Below are 26,742 nucleotides of genomic sequence, written 5' to 3'. Positions count from 1 at the left end.
CTACAAGAAGCAGGGGGGAAAGTCACATGCTAAAAGGCATTGATTTTACTAACAAATGCGTTTAAATCTGTGTGTATTTTTTTCAGGTAGGTGTGTGTGTGTGTGTGTGTGTGTGTGTGTGTGTGTGTGTGTGTGTGTATCAGGGCTCAATTCTCTCTTTCCACCATATGGGTCTTGGGGATTGAAGTCAGGTCATCAAACTTGACAGCAAGCACTTTGATCCATCGCGTAATCTCACCAGTCTTCCAAGTATGTTCAAATATTATTCTCTTTCATCTTTTAACAGAAAATGAATGTCTTGTAATTTCCTATGACCAATTTCATCCCTAAAAATGACAGATAAACCCCTGGGGAAATTTTAAAATTATCAACAAGCCTGTACAAATTATTTTCGTACCTAGGGGGATTTGACTTTAAATCATAGGAAAGCAAGGTTTTATGCTCTTACACACCTATATGTGGGCATCTCTTATAGCCGGACTGGACTGAACTCAGTGTAAGTTCCCCTTAACTTCCTGATCCTCTGCCCCAGCCTCCCAAGCTCTGGTTTGTGGATTTATTGTGTTAACACCAGAAACACAGATTTAGAAAACTCTGCTTCAGTATACATCCAATAGTTAAACTGCATTATACCCAGATGTTTTTTCTTTCTTAAATTTTCTGTGTCAGATCTCCCTCTGTATTTCAAAGAATATTAGTATTTATTCAGAGATATTACCTGTTAAATCCATTTGCAGTTGGATTTAAGTGCAACAATGATATGCTGAGTTTAGAGCAAAACCTGAGCTCTGTGGAGTAACTTCATCCTGGTAATCATTTTTAAAAGACCAGCCAATTTTTCTGTCATTGAATTCCATTTCTATAATGCCATCATATATATAACTATAATATTTCTTGGAGAATGGGTAATAAATTCAAACCTAAGAGTTTCAGGATCCAATTTAAATATGCATTCTTTCAAAGTCCCCTTGAGAAAGCTTTTACTTGGTCCTGTTGTGATTTATGTTTCTGACTATGTCTTTCATCAGGCAAAGAGCTGTAAATCTTCCCTTATGATTCTATGTAGATGCTCACGGATAGGAGTCAAACATTCGAGTAACACTGGTCCAGTTTCAGTATCGGTTTATTACTGCAAAGAACACATTTAAAAGTTAAAGGTGGTGCACATACTTTCCTGATTTTGTGCCTTAAAGAGCAGAGCCCAGTGGAAGTTAGAACAGAGCTTAGAAGTGTCCATGAGTTAATTATAGCTATTTTTTCTTCTTGATTGAAAACAGTGTGTTAGGCTGGTCAAAACACCTCTGGAAATGTGGGAAAGCAGAAGGGATATAAGCTATATTTATGGTTTTTCTCAAGAACCTCATAGCATTTTTCCAGTGATTCCACTGTGTGTCCTCTCCATCAAAGAGCCCTTCCTTCCCCCATATGCCATCACCTGCATCTTTGTCATACTCCTTTGCCTTATTTATACCATATTCCTCATTTATGTTATCATTCCTCATTTTACTATAAAAATATTAGTTTGAAAGCTATCCTCAAGAGGCAGGAGAGATGCTGCATCAGTTAAAAGCATAGACTGCTTTTGAGGATCGGAGTACAGTTCCCAGCACTGCCTATAACTTCAGCTAAGGAGGATTTACCATCTCTTTTTGCCTCTCAGACAGCCGGATTCACCTGCACGTACCTCTGTACAAGCATACACATAATCAAAAACAAAAAGAAGATCCCCACTATAGTGGTTTGAATATGTTTGACACTATTAGGAGGTGTGGCCTTGTTGGAGGAAGTGTGTCACTCTAGGAGTCAGCTTTGAGACTCTTCTTCTAGTGTCCGGAACCAGTCTTCTCCAGTTTGACTTTGGAACAAGATGTAGAACTAACCAGCTCCTCCTGCACCATGCCTGCCTGGATGCTGCCGTGCTTCCTGACACGATGATAATGGACTGAACCTCTGAACCCATAAGCCAGCCCCAAGTAAAGTTTGCCATTATAGGAGTTGCCTTGGTCATGGTATCTCTTCACAGCAGTAAAATCCTAACTAAGACACCCACTATACAATTACAGTAAAGCATATACCGTTTCAAAACACATGATGCCACATTTGCCTGCTCATTGCCTCCCACCCTCATCATTGTAAAACCACACCTCCTCCCTCACTGGAGAACCCCTTCTCAGCAAGGTCTTTGCTAAGGCAGTGACCGAAATGAAGTCTGCCAGGACTTAATGAGCGCCAAGTTAGACATTGAAGTTTAAGGCTTCCTTCAAATATAAAAAGATTCTAAGTCTGTGGTAGGTTGACTGACAGATTGACTGACAGATACCTAATGTCTTTCTTTAAAACACTGAGTGGTAGCTGGAAGAGATGTTCTTATGGGCACTGGAAAATATTTAGAGAAAAAGTGGTGAAAGAGAAAAGAGGGTTTCGTTTTGTTTTTGTTTGTTTTGTTTTGTTTTGTTTTTGAGTAGTGGAAACATGGATGGGGACAAACCTGGCAAAAACTATTTTTAGCAATTTGAGCTTATTTTTTTCTAACTACTGTGTGTTATAATAAGAATAAACAAAGATTTTTTTTTGTCTTAGTTTTTGAAACCTTGTCTCAACTCTCTATATAGATCAGGCTACCCTCAAACTCATTCTGTCTCCTGAGTGCAGAAATTAAAGACATGCACCCCACCTGAATAAAAAAGTATTTTAAGTTTAGCTGAACACGTTACTTTCCTCACTGGGGTCCTGGTTAGTAATGGCCACAAACAAGTCTCTGGGCGTAGTGTATGTAGTCAGATGCTTGTACTGGTGGCCATGAGGCAGATCCATGGAGACAGTCTCTGGTGGATATTGGTGTCTGATCTCCAGGCTTCCCCAATCTGGGTTTCAGACAGGTCCAGCCTGCCCCTGAGAAGCTCCAGAGAGCAGTGGCCAGGATTCACACGGGCCAGGCCATCCTGTCCATCCACTCCAAGCTGTAGAATAAGGAGAATGTGGTGGAGACCCTACCCAGAGCCATGCTCAAGATCCCTGCAAAGCAAAAAATCCACATCTCCAAGAAGTGAGTGGGCTCCACTACATTTAAATGGGGAGGAAGACGTGGTAACTGAGAAGTGGCTCATCCCGACGGCTTGTGGGGTCAGATATATCCCTAGTCAGTGTCTCCTGGCAAGCAGTGGATCCTGCACTCCTGGGGGCGTTGTGTGCTGAATCCCATATACCCTGCCAATCATACTTACCAATATATCTCACATCAAATCTAGAATGAAAAAAGGGTATTTTAGACATGAAAGAGATTGGTTCTAGATAGAAAGTAAGTTTGAAACCATTGTTTTTAGAAACTCGTATTGTGTGTATTTATGTGCATATGCGCATGTGCCTGGTGCCCCCATGGAAGCCAGAGGAGGTATTGGAGAATTTCAATGGGGGAAGTTTCCCCTTCAAAGGGCAAGGTATCTCCAGACTCAGCTATGAAGAGGCCTAAGGAAAGAGCAGCATTACCTATTTGCTTCTGTTTCTTCCTGAAGCAGTGTGCCTACCTTTGCTGCTCCATCTTCTGCTGTCACCAGACTCCAGCTTCTTCGACCTTCCACTATGGTGACTATTCCCAGCTGTCACTTTGACTATATCTGGAATGAACTACAATCTAGAAATGGAGGGTATACCTGTGCTCTGGATCTTTGGACATAGTGCTCATGAAAAGCTTAGGCCCAGGCAAGGTAGTACATGCTTTTAATCCCAGGAGACAGAGACAAGCAGATCTCTGAGTTCAAGGCCACCCTGGGACAGAGCAAGTTCCAAGTAAAGAACAGGTTAGGTCCAGACACGGTGGTACATGCCTGTAATCTGGGCCATACCTTCTGCTGGAGGCCTACATAAAGGCAATGGAAGAAAGAAGGCTTTCTTCTTCTCTGCCTGCTTGCACTTACTTGCCAGCACGTCTGTTAGAACCTACCTCTTCAGGATTCCAGCTTATACAGAAGACCATCTGAAACATCTAACTCTGTGGGACTGAGCAACTACTAGATTCTTGGACTTCCCATTCACAGCTGCCCATTGTTGGGTTGGAGTGCAGGCAGTAAGTCATTACAATAAATTCCCTTGATATATAGATATAGAGACCTGCTATAAGTTCTGTGACTCTAGAAAACCCTGATTAATACACACTATACACTGAATATCAGAGACAAAGTATCTTCCAGGCCTCCAGTGCTGGCTTGGTGCTGAAGTACACAGCTGCTCAGCCTCTCCAGTGTGTATGCCCACTGTTGGCCTGAGACCCTAGCATGTAAGCTAATGTAATAGACCCTCATTGAGAATGTGTATATGTATACAGACACATGCACATAGTATTGTTTTTGTTCCTCTAAAGAACCTGGCTATGACTGGGAGGTAACATGTGCATATTTAATTAGAGGAACCAACCACATATTTCAGAGTAAATATTTATTTGAGGGTTAATAGGGACATGGTGAAAGTATTATTTTTCAAAAGAATTCTAATATAAATAAAATGAGAGAATGGCAGATGGTGAACTACTTGGAGAGAATTTGACAAACACTGAAATAAACCAAGAGAAAAATTGTTAGGTCACAGTGTAAAAGCTGATTAACTTTCTCCTGGGCTATTAAACTGCATTTTCAGTTGATCTATTCTATCAGGAGAATGTGCCTGCATCTTTAGCAGATAAATAGGTACAAAATTTCATACATAATTAACATTGGAGGTTGGCCTTAATAATAGATAGTAAGGTAAATCAAGGCATGGAAAGTGTTTGAAGAATGAAATACTTCTTAGCCGGGCAAATCCCAGTAATGAGATGACTGAGGCAGGGGGCAAACAGCAAATTCAAAGCCATCCTAGGCCAGGTGGGCTTGACTTCCCTGATGTTTCAGTCTCTGTTATTCAAACTCTATTCCAGAAATTAAGTCCAGGCTATTATTTATTCTTCTATTTGAGGCGTCCACTCTGCAGCCCCCTTTAGCCAGTAGCATTTTTTAAATATCGCATGAGTGTGGAGTTTTGGGAAAATTCACCTAATGTTCATGAGAACATCAAATACTGAAAATTTGACAGTTCCTCCGAAAGTTAAACAGACAGTTGCCAAACAACTCATCTCTTCCTTTCCTTGATGAGAAAACATGTCACTCAAGAGCTTTTGCATAGATTGTTATGGCAACATCACTCAGAATAATCCAAACCTGAGACAACCCAACTGTTTATCAACTACTAAGAGGATCTCCAACTTTTGTATCATAGGATGGGATGGAATCAAAGCAGTGAGCTATTGATACTTGTCACAACACAAGTGAACCTGGAAACATGATGCTAAGTAACAAGCACAAAGCACCATGGGTAGTATGATTCCATATGTATGAAATGTGCAGACTAAGCAGGTCTGCAGAGGTAGGAAGCAAGCTAAGTGTTACCATGAACTGAATGTAGGCATAGAGAGAATGGGGGAAAACTATTACAGAATTTAGGGTTCTTTGGGGAGGTGACAAAATGTTTCAACATTAGTTGTAGTGACAGTTATACAACACTGAATATTCTAAAAGGTCACAGGTTTTATACTTTAGCTAGGTAATTTGGTCAGTGGAGAGATGACTCGGTAGTTAAAAGGCACAGGCTGCTCGTCCAGAGGACTGGATTCAGTTTCCAGCATCCACATGGTAACTCACAATTGTCTGTAACTCCAGTCCCAGAGGATCGGACACTTGCTTCTGGCTTCCATGGGCACTGAATACAAATGGTGCCCAGACATACATGCAGGCAAAACACCCACACACACAAAAATAGATAGTAACAAAATTATTTTTAAATGTATGGCTTGTATAGTATACCAATTATACTAAAATCTGGCCTTATTGGGTTATTTGAGTTTGAATCCCTACTGTATTAAGATAGAGTCTGGTATGTAGCCGAGCTCGCCTCGAACTCACATGGATCCTCCTGCCTAAATCCTGCTCAAGTATTAGGATTGCCTAGTCTACAACTTTCAGTGGAAAGTGCCCATAAATCTAAGTACTTGGAATTTACAAGTGCAGAATTTTCTCTCTATATATCCCCTACAACAGGGTACTGATTTGCACTTTGTAGTGGTAGCTGGGAAAAATAATTTTTAATTTATTCAAATTCTTCTCCCAAATATATCTATTTGAACAGTAATTCATTTACAAGTGCTTTTGAGAAATACTTCCTCGAGTTAAGTCACTTGGAGCATACAAATACATCCAAGACTGTTTGTTGCCCTCACAGAGCTCAACGTAGATGCTGAATATAAAAACACAGAGTTGAATGTGTCTACACATTCTGTCTTTACATTTTAATGACACTAAATTGTTTATGATGGAGTAATGTCTAGTATAACTCATAGTCTGTTGCAGGTCAGAATAGGCCGAAGCATGAAGAGCCTACGAAGCTTGGGTCTGAAGTGCCACCACAGAGGACTTGCAGCCAAAACCTGTAGTGTTGGCAAGAAAGAAAGAAAGAAAGAAAGAAAGAAAGAAAGAAAGAAAGAAAGAAAGAAAGAAAGAAAGAAAGAAAGAATGAAAGAAAGAAAGAAAGAAAAGAAAAGGCTGCTCCCCCTGCTGGTGGACGGAAGCTGTCTCCTGAGCCACAAGTCAATATCAACAAAAGCAAAGAGGTGGACCATCTCAGGCATATCATTTGAGAGTAATGAATTCCAGATCTCATAAATGATATATTAAGATAACTATATGGCAAACATGTTTGTCTTTCTCAGTCACCTTTCAGACTAATTATATACTTTAGCTTATATGCTTCCTATTTCAAAATTCGTAATGTAGACAATAAATAAGGAGATAAGTATGCTAGTTCTATAAAGAAGTAAATAGGAAAACAAAGAACGAAGTATGTTGGGTGTTTATTGTGAAAAAAGAACATGAACCTTATTAAAATCAAGGGGCAAGCCATTCCATATACCCTAGGTTAACAAAAGAAATGAGCTCAGTGGTGCTGTCTCATAGTCACAGAAAGTTGACAGTGTAAGCAGTTACAATCTATTGCCACATTGCTTTCAGGAGTATGTGTGTCTATACACCCTCAAGTTTACCTGGCACATATTATCAGTCATGCAAGTGCACCAAGAGGCATTTGTGAAGCCCAGAAGACCAACCAGGAGCCAATTCCGGTGCAATCACACAGGGTCTTTATTTAAAGACCAGCCAGGAGCCAATTCCGGTGTAATCAATCACACAGGGTCTTTATTTACAAACTTGACTTAGGCCTGCTCTCTACCGACCCACAGGACGGCTTGGTAAAGGAGCTCTGAACTCTCATCAGGACGAGGTTTTATGGGAAATGGCAAGCAAGGGTTGTTTCTAGCCTGGCAAGCATCTAACTGGGGGCTACTGTAGCCTTTAACATAACTGGCTGAGCTGGGAGCCAAACCATAAACTTCATTTCTGTTTTCCTCCTGATTGATGGTTGTTAGGAAGCGAAGTGTCAGGAGCAGGCTTGTCACCTAGAGCTACAGATTTCTTAGAGAATAACCTGGAAACTGGTACTAGACTCAAGTTTTGTTGGGGGGCTGGGGAGGTTAACCTGGAAACTGGTGCTACCTGCAGGTCTTGTTGGTGGGGTAACCTGGAAACTTGCTAGATACCAACCTGTTAGTTAACTCAAGTTCAACCTTAGGTCAGGTTCTCAACGGTGGAGTCTGAACCCAAGATCTGGTCTCTCACAGGACTAACACACACTCCATGATCTCCTAAAGTTACCAAACGTATTAGGTGCTAAGTAAATGAAATGGCTTTTAGAAAGTAAATACCTTTGTAGGGCAAATATGTTTTCTTATTAGAAAATATGATTTATTCTCCCTCTGAGAATATGGTTAATTTATTTCAAAATGTTTAACTATCAGATAACTGTTCATGAATTCTAACATAGCTACATCAACATCAACTCTGACACAATCACTTCAGGGCCACTAACACACCTGAATCTAACAGCCTCACAGTTTAATTAATTTTACATGTTTGAGGTGTGGTGGCAAATGATTCTATAAATGTGACTAGAAATGTTTCCACAAAATATGTAAATACACAATTTCATTTCAACACATCAGTGCCTTTAATAGTCAATTTAATGTACTTAGTTAGTATTATGGCTAGACGTTCAAAGAAAGAACTTAGACTACAGGTTACAAGAGGCAGACTCCTGAGTTCCTGTTGTAGTTGCCAATTCCTCTCTTCTCTAATCAACTCTGCAGTGGCTACCTGCCCCAATTTTCTGGGTTACAGAATGACAGAATGAAACACACACACACACACCCCACATAGCCTTATATTTTAATATGCCTTAGACAGCTTACTTCTTAAGCTCCACGAAGCTAGCACACTCCCCTCCAATATTCCTGAGTTATTACTTACTACATACAATCTCCATTCCATCTTTGCTGCCCCAGCTCCAGCCCTGCAGCCCTCCTCAGCTCTCTCGTTATTGATGCTCTCTCCTCAGCTCTCTCGTTATTGATGCTCTCTCCTCTGCGCCTCTCAGGCTTGCCCTTTACTGCTGTCATGGCAAGGCAGCTCTCCCTTCCTGCCTTTTCTTGAGTCCCTTGCCCAGGAATCCTAAAGTTCCCTCGACGCTTTGTCTCCCTGCCCAGCCATTGGCCTCTGGCAACTTTATTTACCAATCAAAACTAACTGGGGGGCAGGGTCCCTCAGCCCCTACATGCAGATGTGAAGGTTCCTGTGTAATTTGGGGGACGTGATTAACATAAGTAGCATTAGACCAAATCCACAATGCCTTCCAGCCGCACTGTCTGCTATATTAGGAAACAGACTCACATGAAAGTTTATTATTTGTTTTCATCTGTTAACTGAGTTTCCTAAAACTGAAGGATTAACAGAGATACAGTCCCCTCAACATTAATGCTTTTCCTCCTTAACTGAAGGACTGCAGGATAACATCAAGAGTTCAATTCAAGAGACACCTAACAGTCACATGCATAACATAGTAACATGCATAGCCTATTAGTAAGAAGAGTAATTTCTTCAAGAACATAAGCCTCCTGAGGATGCAGCTCAGCTGGACCGCCGTTACCTACTGCATATATCTGGCTTCCGTACCCCACACCACAGAAACTGCACACTGTTATGAATTCCTGTAATTCCAGAACTAGAGGAAGTTCAGGGATATCCATGGTGGCACATACTGAACTCAAGGCCCACCTGAGTTACATAAGAGCCTGTATCAAAAGTTGGAAGGGGGGAAGGAAAGAAGGAGGGAGGCACAGAGGGAAGAAGAGAGGGAAATAGGAAAGGAGGAAGAGAGGAAGGAAGGAAATAAGAGAGAGACAGACCTAGTATTTTGTTTCCATGGACAATATAGACACAGAGTGCTTTGTGTAGAGTATTTTCTGCTACTCTTTGGAGGCAACAGTTCCATATTTAAATAGCATTTTAAGCCCCGCTCTTTTTAAGAAGACATTCTAAGAAGTAGTATTTGTGCTGAGGTAGTACTATAGGTTTTGAGACTGCCTTCTTTCCAACTCACACCCACCTAAAACAGGAAGTGCACATTTAGCTGCAGCTCGAGCCATATGCTCAGCAGGGAGTTTCCTCACTCATGTGTTGGTTTATCTTTTAGGCACACAGCCTCCCTGGAGCCTAGTAGTCAGTGGGTAGTAGTAGATCAGCTCAGTTACATTATCACATCCTATAAGCCATGCCTGCATCTTTTAGCTCATATCTCACTGGAGAAGGCAGAGGAACAGTAGAGCTCTATATAAAACAGAGGCAGCATCACAGGCAGACCTTTCAAAGAGCCAAAGTAGGTTCTATTGGGTCTAAGAGTGGTGATGGTGCCCCAGCAACCCTAACTGCTGAAAGGCTGGCAGCCTCTGGTCTCTTCTCTGCCCTTCTGCCACAAAGTGTAACTCAGTTCTTATCTCCTTCACCTTCCATTGCTCTTTCTGTGCCCAACTTTTTATTGAGGGTCACTCAACCAAAGTCATGGAAAATACGCATCTGACTGCCTTTCCTGCTATAATCCAATGCAGTTACCACTGACAGAACCCTCCAGCCATACTCCCTCATAGGCCAAGCCACACTTCCTCAAAGAACACTAGTGACTACATGCACGGCCTACCCAAACTGATCTGCATCTCATTAGGATGCGTGGAGACAAATTGAGACTTACTTTACAATTAATTGATCTATACCTTTCAGAAATTCAATACCATGACAGACAAAGGCCAAAGGAGTCTTCCAACATAAAGGGGAAAAAGGCTTGACAAAAATGAAGTTCATGACCCTAAATTGGACCCTGAACCAGGGGAAAAAGAAGGGTGGACTAAAGGACATTCCTGGACCTACTAGCAAAAGTGAAAAAGGACTATTGATTATTGTATTTATGACCAGTTTCTTAATTTTAATGATTATATATCATTCATGCAAGAGAACATAGCTTTTTACTATCAGGAAATTTTCAATGAAAAATTTAGACTAAACTCTCCTCAAATCACTTTACAATCATAAAACACTTGGTACGTAATGTTAATATAATATATAACATGGAGACAGTATAGAAATGATCAGGATGAACAGAGAGGCTAAAAGTTCGATAGACTAAAAAGACAGACCAATAGAAATTCAAGTGGCTGGGCATCAGGCCGCGAGGTCGTGCTGAACTGAAGCTCCAGGCATGGTCAAGCTTTTTCTAACCCTTCACCCCTTGCACATGTATACAGTGGTCAGGTGGCAGATGAATACAGACACTACCGCCACACTCTCGGGAGTGCCTTTCTTTATCTTATCTCATGTGGCCCAAGTGAAAGGTTTCATCTTTGTTCTGGTATATTGATAAGCTCATTAGCCTGAATTTCCTGATAAAGTTTAAATGCAAGCCGCGTGCCCATGTGTTCCCAATTTACTACAGTAAGCACACAAGGAAGTTTTCAAACAGTTCACTCTAGGCAGGTTGTGCAGAAATAAATGGTATGCAGTCATTTTTCATTCTTAAGCAAAAAATAACCAACTACTTTTTAGTGAATTTGAGTCCTCCAGGGTGAGATGCATGCAGAGAGCCAGTGTGTTATTTACAGTAACTGGAAACAGGGCAGTAACTTAGGGCATAGACGCTTAGAACTGAACAGTTAATTCCATGCAGTAGATCTGCCTATAACTTATGTCAAAAGTCTTTGTTTTGTTTTGAGCTTTTCTTTCATCTTTTCTCTAAGTTTAAAATTGAAATGAAAAGAGAGAACAAAAATTATATTGAGCATTTACAATGGTGGGGGTCAGGATTAAAGTATGGCTCAGTTATGTATAATCGACCAGAGACAGAGAGAGAGGTGGGGGGCAGCACAATTATATAAATAAGTCCTTGCCAAATTTTTAAACTGGGACTTGGTGGCACAGATTTGTATACTCCCAGCTACTCAGGAGGCTGAGGCAGGAGGATCATCAAGACCAGTTCTAAGCTATAGAGTGAGTTCAAGGCTAGCCTGAGCAACTTAACTAGGCCCATTTCAAAATAGAAGCATTTTCAAGGCTAAAGACGAATCTCAGTGCTAGGGCATTTGCCTAGTTTGAGCAGAGCCATAGATTCAATCCCTAATACCACCTAAAAATGATTTTTTTATTCAAATCCGATGAATGAGATTCATACATGTGAAAATTTTAGCAAATAAACAGAAGAAAAATACAAAGAAGCTCATTCCAAGGCTTCATATCAATTCTAAACATGGGGCATGCACAGAGCACTAACAGTAGTTATGTGTTTGATAACACTAATTGTATTGGTTTCCCAGGGTTTCTATAATTAATGCAAATGAGAGACACATTCTCTAACAGTTCCAGAGGCCAGAAGTCAGTACTCCAGGCAGAGCTGTGCTCCCAGAAAACCCCCAGGGGCAGGCCTCCCTTGCTGCTTACTGACTTTGGGTGGAACCAGCAAACGTCATGCTCCCTGTCTTGTTGTTTTGAGTCATTGCAGTCTCTGCCTCCTTTGTCACCTGGGATTCTTCCTTCTGCATTTTTGTCTTTTTATCTCAAAATCTCCTTTTCCTTCTCATAAAATTGCTAGCCATTGATGTGGGCCCATCTAATCTAGCATGACTGCATCTTAATTTGATTCCATCTGCAAAAACTCCAAAAACTTGCAGAATTCCAAATAAGGTCACATTTACCAACACTAAGGGTTGGGATCTGAACATATCTATTTAGGGACACAAATCAACTCACTACAGAATGTATAAGTCAGAGATTATTCTTAAAAAGAGACATTCTGTTTCATTGTTTGGGTAAACTACTAACAAATCAGGCACAAAACCCTAATCCTAACCCTACCTCTAACCCTGAGTTCCAATTACTATAAATTAAGTCTCAGTGATTATCCTATGTTAAACCAAAGTCCTGATAAAGGATTGTGACCCTGAGAACTAGGACAGGAACATCACAATTTCTGGACCTTAAAATTTTTTAATGTAATTTTCCCTATGTGTATGAGTGTTGGTCTACATGTATGTCTTTGTACCACCTGCATGCATGTGTTCACAAAGCTCAGAAGAGAATGTCAGAATCCCTGGCTTGAGAGTGCCAGACAGTTGTGATCCGATACCCAAGTGCTAGGAATAAAGTCCAGGTCCTCTGGCAGAGTAGCCAGTGCTCTTAGCCATTGAGCTGTCTCTCTAGCTCCTGGCCCTAAAAACTGCAACCCAGGCTGTCTGGCTGTCCTGAGCTGCATATGTGCTTGACTCTCCAGTAGACATTTCCTGCTTGGGATGAAAGAGTAATTCAGAATGGTGAGCACAAGACTTGCTTTCAGATTTGTGTAATACTAACCCCTTCTTACTGACATACTGTAATTAGGCAAGATAAATAGCTTTCCATCATGAATATTGCTTGGCATGTATAACCTATAAAATCCATAATAGGCCTTTAATTCCAGTACTCAGGAGGCTGAGCCAGGTAGCTCTCTTAGTGTGTGAGGCCACCCTGGTCTACATTGTGAGTTCTAAGACAGCCAAGGCTACACAGAGAGATGCCATCCCAAAGCAACAACAATCATTAATTTAAGACCCTAGCAGAGGACAATCATCTGTCACAATGACAAAAGCATTGCTTCCTTACCCCGTTTCCAAACCTAAGTCAGTTCTCAAACTACCTCCCATTAGTTGAAAGAGAAGTCAGAGATCCTTCAGGAAGAATTGTTACATTGCTTGTAACTAGTAGATTTTTTCCACCATCTTTCATCAAAGGGATGTGTGTGTGTGTGTATGTGTGTGTGTTCATTTACTCCAGTAATTCTATAAGGAAAGGAATACATCCATCTATATCTTTAAAACCTTATCCCTATTTCTCATGGTTTATACAGCAGTTACTAGGATTATGCCCAATTATAGCAGGCTCTTGAATATAAGATGGACACAGATATGCTTTTGAACTTGAAGACACTTTCCTGAGAGTCTTCTCAAGGACTGCTGAAGTCAGTCTCTAATGCATCACTGGAATGGTTCCTTAAAATATAGGGCAAGGGAGAGATGTTAAAGCAAGATGTGGAAACTGCCTTATGACAGATTCTGAAGGAAGTTAGGGTTACTTCAGAGTGTAAAGGGAAGGAAAGAGGCTTACAGGGGTGAGCATGAGAGAATGTATTCAGGACCTCAGGAGCTGCCAGCTGAACGCTGAAGGAGGTAAGGATCCCTCAGCATGCATCCTTTGCTGATTCAGCAAAATAAAGATCCACCATAACAGCTCTTCTTTCAGGTAGGGGGTTGGAAAAGACCACTATGGAACTGAGCACCATAGTATCAAATAGGAATAATAAGAGAGGAAAAAAATGCCTCTGCCTTGTGTCACATTGTCTATTGAAGGGAAGTTCTGTCACCTCAACATTTTAATGTCACAGCAAACATTTGTATGCTTATTCTCAAATCTTCACACCAAAAGGACATGGTTGAGTAACTTTATACAGCAGAAGTGAGAACTCCTGTGTCTTTGAAGAGCTCTTAGACACAGGACTGATATCAATCATTAGGAATCCAAAATACCATGGGCAGCCAGTTAGACAAAAGGCACACAATGGGCAGTGGGCAGATCCCTTGCTCCTGTCCTATTGCACTTTGGTTTAATGAGTCTATGGGATCATCCACTCCCATCTCACTAGTTCTTGAATGCTTAATCAAAATGGGTGTGTTTAAGTAGCTGGTACATCAGGTGAATTTTAAATTGGTTCTGAGACTTAAAGAGTAAAGTTACATAAAATATAGTACAAAATGGTTTTAGGTCCTTAAAAACCTCATCTGTTGCATATAAGAGAAAAATTGAGAAATAGTACCTAACTGTGGATGGAACAGCAATGACTAGTGGGCCTCATCATAACTCTATGCATTTCAGCAGCATAACTCAGGCCCATCATAGTGGATGAGTATACCATCTTCTTGGCAAGACATCAGAGTCTCCCCTGATCTGAAACATAGTGAAATCCACAGGAACCTCCAGCATCTATCTAACTGTACATTTTACTGAATGTCTCAACAAGCCATGGTATATGATGGGATTGTTGGGGCCAAACAGCAAGAAGTGGCATAGGGATCATGTGGAAGACAGACAGCTGGATCTGATCATTTCAAAAGTTCATGGTCCTGCAACACCCACCAGTAGATCTCTTTGGAAGTTAAGGACAAGTGTCTCACATTTCAACCAAGAATGAAGCAAAATTGTCAGTCAACCTCTTAATATTTTGGGAAACATGTGCCACATCGTAAAGTATTGCCTCAACTCTTCACTGGGTAGACTAGAGAACTGCCAGTTGCTGTTAGGCCCAGAAACAGAAATGTTTCGGTAGCATCTCAGCCTGTGGTCTCTATAACAACATCTTCCAGGACCTGTGCCTGTGGACTCTATAACAACATCTTCCAGGACCTGTGCCTGTGGACTCTATAATAACATCTTCCAGGACCTGTGCCTGTGGACTCTATAATAACATCTTCCAGGACCTGTGCCTGTGGACTCTATAACAACATCTTCCAGGACCTGTGCCTGTGGACTCTATAATAACATCTTCCAGGACCTGTTCCTGTGGATTCTATAACAACATCTTCCAGGACCTGTGCCTATGGACTCTATAATAACATCTTCCAGGACCTGTGCCTGTGGACTCTATAACAACATCTTCCAGGACCTGTGCCTATGGACTCTATAACAACATCTTCCAGGACCTGTGCCTATGGACTCTATAATAACATCTTCCAGGACCTGTGCCTGTGGACTCTATAATAACATCTTCCAGGACCTGTGCCTATGCTGATCCCACCATGCTTGTAGTGTTTGCAGGAGACTAGGATGCTGTGTGGAGCCTCTGTACACCACAGAGCAAGCAGCCTTCCAAAAGAACTAACAGAAAACAATGTTGAAACATCTCCACTTCTTTATCCCTAAAATAAATTTGTTCTCCCATATTTTCCATGGACTCCCCAGAGTCTCTAATGAGATTAAGATCTAGATACTGTGAGATTTGGCTTGCAAACAAACACTGTATTTTCTCTTTTCCTCCCTATTACATCACTGTGGTATTTTTTCTTCCCTTACTAAATAAACTCCTTAATTAAGCCATAGTTGGGATTTTTCATGGGCCAAAAATGGTTACAGACCTTCAGTTTCATGTTTTAACTTAACAATTGAACTTGAAGTCTTTTGGAGGGTCTGCTTCAGTGAACACCTATACTATAAAGTTTCATCAACTTTTTTGTTTGGTGTAGATGAAATTCTTCTGCTTGTATTCTTTATTTGGTCTTGTTAGGGGCTCAATATATGCTTTTGAAATTCACATATTTTAAAACATATAGCTATAATTTAACTATTTTTATTTATGTATGGCATAATCTATTCTTTCAATAATCCACATTTTCTATATTGTTCTATAAAGTGGGTACATGAGTTATCTCCATATCTGCATATGTGATTGTCAATTAAACAAACATTGAGACTCACTGGTGATTTAACACACAGGAAGTTTTTTTTTGTTTTGTTTTGTTTTTATAAGCATCAGCTGTTTGCCAAGTAACTGTGGAAAAACAAGGTGAAATAAGGAGAAATGTTAATTTCTTTCTCAAATTCACTGACTTCAGAAAACTTCACATTTACATAAGACTTGTTTAACAATTTGTACTTGGGAAATTGTAAGTGTGACATTTTTCTACAAGCAAAAATATGAAAAAACAAAACTATTTTAGGCACACAGAAAATTTGCAGGGTAATTGTTTTTATAGAGCAGTCTATCACACATGCCATCACTTAGATAAGTGAAAAATTTGAACAAAGAGGAAAAAAGTTTAGGAATAGTCTGTCCTTGGAAATGCCTAGGTTTTCTTAAGCAGTTTGGCAATAACAGTTGAAGCATCTCTTGAGTGAGAGTTCCCCTGTAGCCATCACTGAGCTGCATCCTTTGTCGTCTGCCCTACCAAACAAAATCCCCTAACAATTTTGTGAGCTAGAGAATAATGGTCCCACTTGACTGAGTAATACAAGCTCAAATGGTTACATAAATTTCTTCTCTTTTCCAGGTAAATAAGCAGCTAAGTTGACATTGAAAACTCAGAACTGCTTCCTGGAAGGTTATGTTTTTGAAAGTCTATAGAAGCTGTAATTTAATTTACTAACATAAAAGATGCTACAATTAAAATTAGTTTAATATAGATTAAATTAATTTAGACAGCAAAGATAGTACCAAATCAAAGATGTAAAGTTACAAAAAACAACTATTTAAATGACCTAGAGGTTTAGGAACACATTTAATTGAACAGAAGCCATTGCTTCATTTAAAGCATATTACTTAAGCCAAGAGACAGGGCTTTCTGGTCAACCATCAGAACAAAATGGGTTGAGCTCCAAGTAAAATTGAGACACCCTGTCTCAAAAAATAGGGAAGTGACACCCAAACTTTGACCTATACACACACATGAGCACAACACACACACACACACAGAGAGAGAGAGAGAGAGAGAGAGAGAGAGAGAGAGAGAGAGAGAGAGAGAGAGAGAGATTAAAAGAGTCTCAAGACTGAGAAGGAGCACGTATTTTGCTATGCTCTCCGGTCGAGTCAGCTGGACAAGCAGAAAGGCTTAAAAGTCACTCATGAGGCAAAAGAGTTTCAAGGAAGCTCTCCTCCTGGAGTCTAGCGTTCTCTACCCATACACTAATTTTTCATTCCCGCGCTCCATTCCCGCGTTAGTCTAGTGTATGGATCCACGTGCTCTCTTTCAGTATCATCTTATTATAAGTGCCTTTTAAGATTGAATTCTGACTTAGCTAAAGCCTTCCGCCAGTGTTCCAACAGTCTTAAAACGTCCTTGAACTAGACAGTGACATTCAGAATAGCCTCTGGTATTATACTATCAATAAAAGCCAAGTCGCTCCCATATACAGGAATTTACAATGGTTTAGGAAATAGATGGGCTGTGGTTTTAGAGTGTTGCATTATTCATGAGATGGTTAGCTAGAACGTAACTCCCTAGTTAGAACCATGACTTGGGTGTGAAAGCCCTTGCCCTAGGAGTGAAATGATCTCACACCTGGCTTCTAAGACTATAGCTGACCTTAGATAGGGCTGACTCTGTCTCAGTTATTTTATTGCCCAGTTCCTGCCAGTCTTTGCGTTTTCATTCCTCTGTTCTGTGTAAGAGTCATTAAGCATCCGGTTACCTCATTTGTACCTTGCGGGTATGTCACCCAAGTACCTTGTTGTCTTCTGCATAAAAAGTCTGATGTTCGATTTGACAGATTACACTCAGATTCCACACGAACTCTCCTGTGTGTGTCTGTTTGTCGCTTATCCACGCTTTGCCCACCCGTGTCGAGAGACCCTGTTCCACGCAGACACAGGAACCCAGAGGGTCTGCGGCAGTATTTGAGTGTTTATCCTGGGTGGTGCACTGAACTTAGGAACACAAGTAAGAAATGGCCTTGAATAAGAAAAACTGGGGCCACATCCTTGAGAGATCCAGCTGGGAAGTAGTCTAAATAGATAAGCAAACAGCAAAGCAAGAGAGGATAGAGGAGAGGGAAGCTTGGCAATCAAAAGTTTTCAGAGTCATATAGTTTGAATAGGATCAGGATAAGGACAGAAAATATCGCTTGGAACTTGGCAAGTCAAAGCATGTTTAAATGCTTTCATTGGCATTCTGTAAAGAAAATCAAATTGTTCAAGGTGGCTGGTAAGTGATACTTAATCGATTTAAGAGTAAAGGTAATGAAGTTCCTATATGGCAAAGTCCCATACCATACCTTGTAAGATAATTCAAAAATAAATAACAATCACTTTTCAAAAATAGGAGAGTAAACTACTCTTTCAAGACTTGACATGAAGAACTAAGAAATGGGATGAACTGAGGGCAACAACATTCTCATTGGTGTGGTGAAAGGTGCGCGTATTTACATGCTGGGGAAAGTTAATGCAGAGATAGGATTTGAATGAACAGAGCAAGGAATGCTGCTTCATGAAGCAGATTTTCCCCTGAAGATTGGAGAGAGGGGTGTAGGAAAGAGACAGAGACAGAGAGACAGACACAGAGACACACAGAGATACAGAGAGAGACAGAGACAAAGAGAGACACACACAGAGAGATACAGAGACAAAGAGAGACAGAGACAAAGACACACATACACAGAGAAAGAGAGAGTATATGGAAAGAACTGGCAAAGAAATTACATTTGAAATTGAGGAGGGGTAATATCTAAAGGAGAAAACAGCATAGGAGAGTGAAGATGAATTCACTGGGCAAAAGATAATGGCATGTTTCATAGGCACCTCTGTTTTCTGTCCTTTAAGCAGTGCCCTTCCCCTCTGAGACTGAAGGGGTGTGGTTATTTTAGATGATAGGGATACAGCCTAGCTGAAGAACTGCATTTTTATTTCAGTGTTTTATCCAGAAGGTACTTGCTTGTCACTTAGATGGGGCTCAAGGAAAACACTTGAAGAGTCCCTGCACAGCCTTGATACCATGAACACCAGGGGCCCCAGGATAGCTCCCAAACAAAAAACTACGAGAAATCACGTATTAGAACAGAAGTCAGAGCTGAGGAAAATGCCAGTAAGGGACACTGTAAATGCACCAATGCAGTAATAATGCTTCTTTGAACTACTAGAAGTTAATACCTCAGGAATGTGAAATTACATCACCTTCCAGATCTTTTTCTGGTTTCTTATAATCAACTTCCTATAAGCATCACATGCCCTAAGCTCAACAACAAATCGCCTTTTCAAGCCACTCACTGGTTTTCCAGAAATATCTGACAGAGGAACAACAAAAAGAAGTCAAAGTCAATATGTAGAGAATGATAATAATCAAACACCCACTTTTCTGGGACAAGCACAAGAACAATTATCACTGTGGCTCCATTTACTGTCACAGATTTATGCATTATTTAAAGTGCTTAAAGGAGTGTGAAGTCATAATAATTTTTCTTTTATTTTGAATTATTAATGCAGAAGGAAATAAAGACATTTGAGAGGTAGATCATCTTTGTAATAAACAAAGACACTAATCTAAGTGTTCTTGTTTGAGTATAGCACACGCCGCTAAAAAACAAATTAGGAACTGGTAAACTAAAGTACAGGTAAAAAATGAAGACTCAGCTTAGGTTCATATATTAACATGAAACTAACTCTGAACTTTATATACTGTATCTTTTAAAATTGAGGCACCACTTATACTAGAACATTCACTAATTGTTTATTAATATACAGGTTCTCGCATATCCCAGGCTGGCCTTAAAATTTATATATATATTGCCACACTTGGCTTATGCAGCGCTGGAGATTGAATCCAGGACTTCAATAATTAAGAAGATATAATGAAAAAATAGATCCCACATCACAATTGGTCCTTTCAGTCCTTTCTTTTTTCTTTCTTATTCTCAATCTCTCTCTCATCTCCTCTCTCCTCTCCTCTCTCCCCTCTCCCTTCTCCTCCCTCTCCCCTCTCCTCCCCTCTCCCTTCTCTCCTCTCCTCTTCTCTCTCTCTCTCTCTCTCTCTCTCTCTCTCTCTCTCTCTCTCTCTCTCTCTCTCTCTAAGTTGGAGACCAAACCCAAGGCCTTGTCCAAACACAATCATGGTTAGGAAATTAGCCTTCTCCTCTCAGTCATTGATAGTGAGTGCAAAAGGCATCATCAAGGTTTTATAATGTTTGAACGGCATTTGCTAAATATTACAGCCTGTGGTATAAAATACACATTCTGTCCAAGTGACTATTGACTTTTCATTTATATTGGCCAATAGAAAATTATGATAAATGACAAAAGTTTGCAACCATACAGATGATAGTATCTTTGCCAAATAGGATTGGAAATCAATAACAACAACTACTGATAAAAAAAACTCTGTCTTAGTTATGGTTTACATTGCTGAGAAGCGACACCATGACCAAGGCAACTCTTGTAAAGGAAAATATTTAATTGGGGCTGGCTTACAGGTTCAGAGGTTCAGGCCATTATCATCATGGCGGGAAGCATGGCAGCATCCAGAAATTCTGTGTTGAACAGAGGTAGATGTATTGGTTATTTTCCAACTGCTGTGAAAAGATATCATGACTCAGGCAACTTATTAAAGAGAGCATTTAATTGGGGGCTGCTTACAGTTTCAGAGGGTTAGTCCATGACCATCGTGGTGAAGAGGACAGCAAACAGGCAGACATGATACTGAAGCAGTGGTTACATCCTGATCCCCAAGCTGGAGAGAGAGAGAGTAAAACTGGCCTGGTGTGGTCTTTGAAACCTCAGAGCCCACCTCAACTTTCTCCAAAAAGGCCACACCTCCTAATCCTTCCCAAACAGTTGCATCAACTAGGACCAAACACTGAACTATATGGGGGGCAGTCTCATTTAAACCACCACAGTAAGTAAAACCTACTGTTAACACCAAATTAATGATAAAATGAAGACTTTCCCCTCTTGGGGGGGGGGGGGATAAATGCTGGCTTCATTTCTGCTTTGCATTGAACTAGGATTTTTACTCAACATAAGTAAGAAAATACAAAGAACGGGAAGACAAACATTGCATGGCTACGCATTATGATTGCCGATCTGTTTCAGGCTCTACATCACTGTCTACCTCTGACCCTTTAAACATCACTGGGTTGTGTGGTCCAGTTGGCACTGTAGTTTGCGTGGCATCCTAAGTGTTATACAATGTTTTCCTGCACTGGCTCCAATAAACATCAAAAATCTAAAGGCACTCAGTACGTGTTGTGTGTCTTTCTTGGTTTTAGGAAGACAATATAATGCAACTTCACATTGGATGGGGAATATGGAAATGTCCCAGACTAATGGAATCCTAGAAATTTCCCTAAGGTGATATGACCACTTAGTTTTGTGGACTTTATTTCCTTCCACTGACAAGCCAGTATTGACCCAACATGTCTGTGTTATTTGCTAATTCTTACTCACCAGGTCCTATCACTTTTAACTGGTTGAGATTTAGTATGTTCCAATAAAAATCTATCCTTATTTAGAAATAAAGTCACGGTGGACACAGCTGTTAAGATTCAAATACACTTAAGTAGGTGGACTCTCCTAGTCCTGTAGGAATGGTGTCCTTAGAGGTGAATTTGGACATAGGCATGCACACAGGGAGAATCTCACACGAGATGAAGGCAGAAGTCAGAATGGGACAGCACAATGAAGAGAACAGCAAATGGCAGAAAGCCAGCAGATCCAGAGGCTCTTTCTGCAAGCAATGCACATCCATTCACTCCTGGACCCTAAAAGCCACTTTTCTTCTGAGTTTTGTCCCTGTAATCTTCTTCCTGGTCTAGAATTTCATATAAGTGAGACAAAGTAGTGTATACACTTGTTTCTTGCTTCTTTTGCTCAAATAGTGGATAACTCTCGCTTTCTCTAGTAAACCATCTCCATCAAAGGATGTAGAGCCAGAACAGTCATCTATATAACCTGGTAACTCAATTATAGCATGGTTTCTTCATGAATATGGTGTGTACCTGTATGTACAATACTTGAGTCTAATTTATAGTGTCACAGTCCAAGCAAAAGTTTGAGCATAAGCCAAAATTGCACTCCATTCTTGGAGAAAAAGAATTTCCAGATGTTTTCATGGGTACAGCTTAAACACTGGGCACATTTTCCCCTCTGACTGTCTCATGAAATTCACTGCCTTTCTCTCCTCTCCCTGTTGATAAACCTGTCACATCCTTCCATCTTTTGACTAGGAAACGTCCTCTCTCCCTCCCTGATGTATGTCATGTGCAGGATGTTTCTCCATCATTTGCAGCTGCATAAGTAGCCCCTTGCAAAAAAGTTCCCATCACCCACACTATACTGAGCTTCTGTTTCCTTACCTGCCTCAGATGCTAACAAGCTAAGAAAACAGTAAGTAAAACAAGACTATTATCCTAGTTTTATGAACAGAACGTGTAACACCTCTGTGTGGTTTGATCCCTACCAAGAGCTGCATTTGGGAAGGCTACAGCATGAGCTAGCCAAGACTTCCAAACTGTATCTCCTAGAGAACACTGAAAGCTTTCATATAAGCTGTGCCAATGTTTCCAGGTCCTTTCTCTCCTTGCCAGCTCTTCCCTTCCCTTCTGAGTCCTAACCTTTCTCAAGACTTTCCCTACTCTGCACTTTTGACACTGTTCAACTCTGATAAGGAAGCTCTCTGGGGTCCTTGGCACATGCAAATAGCCCTTTAGAGCAAGGCCTTGTCATTCTCTGCAGATAACTGCTCTCTTTTTGAGAGACAGGTTTTGGCCTACTACTTGGCTTTAGAAAAAACTTTATGCTTCATCACAGGCTGCCAAGTTAAACTTGTGAAGTGAACTGCTCATTATGTGTTTCTGGTCAACCAGAATAAGGTTAGGCATACACAGCAGCACTTAGCCACCCAGAGAGGTATAAAAGTATGTGATCAAGCATGAGTGGGTTGAAAGTACAATTAAGTTACATGAAAAAGTGGTTCAAATACCCACTAGCCAAGGCTGCACCTATTGGGCTCATGAGAAATCTCCTATGATTGCCACAAGAAGACCTGGGCCTGGTTTAAAGTGCTCTTGCCCAATATATAACACAACTAAAAGGTAAACAGCTTGTAGCATCATAGCACTAGGATATCTCTGAAGGGCAATTGTAACAGGGAAGCTTTCCAGACAGTCAAATTTCAGGCAGCACACCAGAACTTGTGCTTTGCATTGAATACCAGATGTGTGGTTGAATACTAATACTGTTAGGAGGTGTGGCCTTGTTGCAGGAAGTATGCCACTATGAGGGTAGGCTCTGGAGGCCTCTCTTCTTATTCTCAGGTTCTCCGCACTGCAGAAGAGAGCTTCCTCCTAGCTGCCTGGGGATGTCAGTCTCTCCTGGTTGTCTTCAAATCAAGATGCAGAACTCAGTTCCATCTCCACCATTTCTGCCTGCATGCTGCCATGCTTCCCAGACAGGATTCATGAGTCTGGAACTAAGGAATGGAAACAAGAGCAGTACCACTCACTACTAACACTGGTACCCCACAAGCAAGTTTTCACTTCCTAGTGCCAAGCACTGTGCTCTGCTGTTTTGAAGGCCATAGTGTCTGAAGGACCAATGCATTCATTTAAGGAATCGCATTGTGTCAAGAGACACAATGATTCCATTTAAGTAGATGCTGTGCTACCTGACCTCTCTGGATTCCTCGAGCCTCTTGAGTGAGGGAAATAACATTAGCTAGGATGATTGACCCAGAGCAACCAGGGGAGCTTGAACTGGTACACCACAGTGGCAGAAAAAGAAATGCCTGGAATACAACAATCCTTCCTGCAGCCATACTTATACTTAATATGGATGAGAAATCACAGCAGTTCAATCCAGGAAGTAATGTCTGGGGACCTTCAGAAATGAAGGTTGGGTCACACTGTCAGGTAAAGAATAACCAGGGAAGACACTTGACAGCAGCAGAGGTAATAAACAATGGACAATGGAAAAGACAATTACAATGTGACAAGTTACACAACCAATTCCTATAACTGCCTTATTTCCTATTTCATTTAGATATATTTGTACTTGTATTAAGTGATTGTATTTTTCTCTCTTCTCTTACTCATCATGGGTGAAGTTTACATCAGTATTTAAATGCTGTTAGATTTACATCATGATAGGTAAGTTACAGGCTAACAGGGGAGCAGAAAACACTGCTCAAGTACTTTATAACTTCTAGGAAAGAGATTAGTACATTTTTAGATGCATACAGAATAGTTGTTGAGCTACAGGTAGAAATATATAACTTTGCTATTGTCTTAAAGTGTGGTTTAAAGGCATTTATGCAGGTGTCCTATTGATGAGGAGCAGACCTATAACAAATGACTTGGGTGTCAATTTAACTGTACTGAGGGTTACCCAATTAGCTAGAAAAACACACATTCTCAGTGCTTCAGTAGGTTCAGAGCTTGCTTATCAACTAAAAAGGAAGCCAGATGGAAATTCATTTGATTACAATGCCTGGGCTGTCTAGGACCTACCTGTCACAGTATTGCCAGAAGAGACAGGCATTGGAGGCTGTGGACTAAGCAGGAAAAGGCTACCATCAGTGTGGGCTTGTGATCAGCAAGGCAGGGGGAAAGTTTTTAGGAGCTGGGATACCTTTCTCCTTCCCTTGGATATCAGAGCAGGCTGTCTGGCTTTTGGAGTCTAGGATTCCCACCAGTCATCATGGTGCTTGGGACCCTAACCTTAGGAGAGAAACACACCAAGGGCTTTTTAAAACCATGAAAGTGAAAATCACAGTAGACTAGTTATTCAGTAGAGCATGAATTATTACAATTACTTCTCTTCCTCACATTCTCTGTGACTTTGGACTTACTCTGATTGAGCAAATAAAGCTAATATTGTACTGCAGCTCTCTCCTCCATGCATGTCCTGCAGTTTCATTCGACTAAGCTTGTTAAATTATACTTTTAAAACGGGAGCATAAATATCTCGTCATACACACTCCCAACTAGATGACAGGAATAGTCACCATTTTTGAAACACTGATATGAATCAATAACTTTGTAAAGTTGTTCCCTTAAAAACACATACATACACAGCATAAAAATATAAAACCAGGTTAGGTGAAAAAGAAACACAAACAAACAAAAAAAAAAGGGCTGGTGAGATGGCTCAGTGGGTAAGAGTACCCGACTGCTCTTCCAAAGGTCCGGAGTTCAAATCCCAGCAACCACATGGTGGCTCACAACCATCCATAATGAGATCTGACGCCCTCTTCTGGTGTGTCTGAAGACAGCTACAGTGTACTCACATATAATAAATAAATCTTTAAAAAAAAAAACACAAACAAAAAACAAGCCCAAACAAGCATTTTGAAGCAAAATATCTCCAAAAATAAAATTGAGGGTTTTGTGTGTGTGTGTGTGTGTGTGTGTGTGTGTGTGTGTGTGTTGTTTTGTTTTGGCCATCCACCACTGGGCATGGGGTTTCCCTTCAGTGTGGTTTACATATTCAGTAAGACTGTTTTGGAGAAAATTGCTCTTTCCTTTGTGAGCTGTTGTCAATTGGAGATAGCTTCTGTGTTAAGGATGGAGGCTGGCATCCACTCCCCTTCTCAGCATTGGTACCCATCTATGGCTGGGACCTGTGCATGCTGCCAGTCTGAGTTCATATGTGCATCAATCCCATTGTGTCTAGAAGGCATTGTTTCTTTGGTGTCTTCCAACTCTACTGGATTTAAAACCTGCCTCCTTTTCTACAGATTCCTGAGCCCTGAGGAGAGGACATCTATTTAATATTGAGTATTCCAAAATATGTGTGTGGGGGGGGGGCCTTAAAAAGCCCTTGGTGTGTTTCTCTTCTAAGGTTAGGGTCCCAAGCACCATGATGACTGGTGGGAACCCTAGACTCCAAAAGCCAGACAGCCTGCTCTGATATCCAAGGGTAGGAGAAAGGTATCCCAGCTCCTAAAAACTTTCCCCCTGCCTTGCTGATCGCAAGCCCACATTGATGGTACACACACACTGTCCAGTTGTGGGTCTCTGTGTATTTAGTTCCCATCTACTGTAGAAGGAAGCTTTCTTTGATGCTGAGTAAAACACTAGTCTATGGACATAGCATAATGTTATGTCATTTGTTACTATGTTCCTTTAGCATTATAATAATATTTAGTTTTCCTGTAGGTCCACGGTATATATCTCAAGTTCTTAGCCACTGAAGCAATGTCAAGAATGGGTTCCATCATATGGACTGAGACTTAAATCCTGATAGTGGTTGGTTACTCCAATAACTTTTGTGCCAGGATTGTACCAATGTATCTTGTACACAGGGAGTTGGGGGAGCACTATTAGAGAAGGGTTTGTAGCTAGACAGACGTTTAGCTTTCTCCTCTGGTATCATGCAGAGTAGCTTCCAGTATCCTAAACACTAGCTCAGCTTCTTTGTATTCAGTGAGTTATGTAGGTAGTCCTCAACAATAGGGCTTTAGCATCAGTTTGTAGAGCAAGCAATAGCCTTGGCTATAGCCTGAGTAGTTTCCATGGCATCAGTGTGGCCAACAACTCCACTAGGTGGAACCCATCCTGGCACTGGGGATTTTACTTGGTGATGAGAGGTCCAGCTGGGAGTCTGTCTCCATTATTTAGTGGTTCCATTTAGATTTTTCACATATGTATTTTAAGAAGCTTCTACTGTATTAGGTTTCAACATGGTCCCTCACATAAACATTAGTGTTAGCTGTCCCTCCCTGAATCTCCCCCCTTACTCCTCTCTTCCTTGCTCCTCTACTCTTTTTAGTTCTGGAGAAAAGGGGGAAAA

At 40.8% G+C, this 26,742-nt stretch overlaps 1 non-coding gene across 1 annotated transcript; it reads left to right on the top strand.

The window, feature by feature from the left end:
* Positions 1-2,686: 2,686 nt before the first annotated feature.
* Positions 2,687-2,824, top strand: Gm25979. The gene has a single exon (XR_003949078.1). It is a non-coding gene; the product is annotated as a small nucleolar RNA SNORA70 (small nucleolar RNA).
* Positions 2,825-26,742: the final 23,918 nt, after the last annotated feature.

The sequence above is a fragment of the Mus musculus genome, chromosome 10, assembly GCF_000001635.26.
Source record: "Mus musculus strain C57BL/6J chromosome 10, GRCm38.p6 C57BL/6J".
NCBI classification, from domain to species: domain Eukaryota; kingdom Metazoa; phylum Chordata; class Mammalia; order Rodentia; family Muridae; genus Mus; species Mus musculus.
This window is presented reverse-complemented; position numbering and strand designations above follow the sequence as displayed.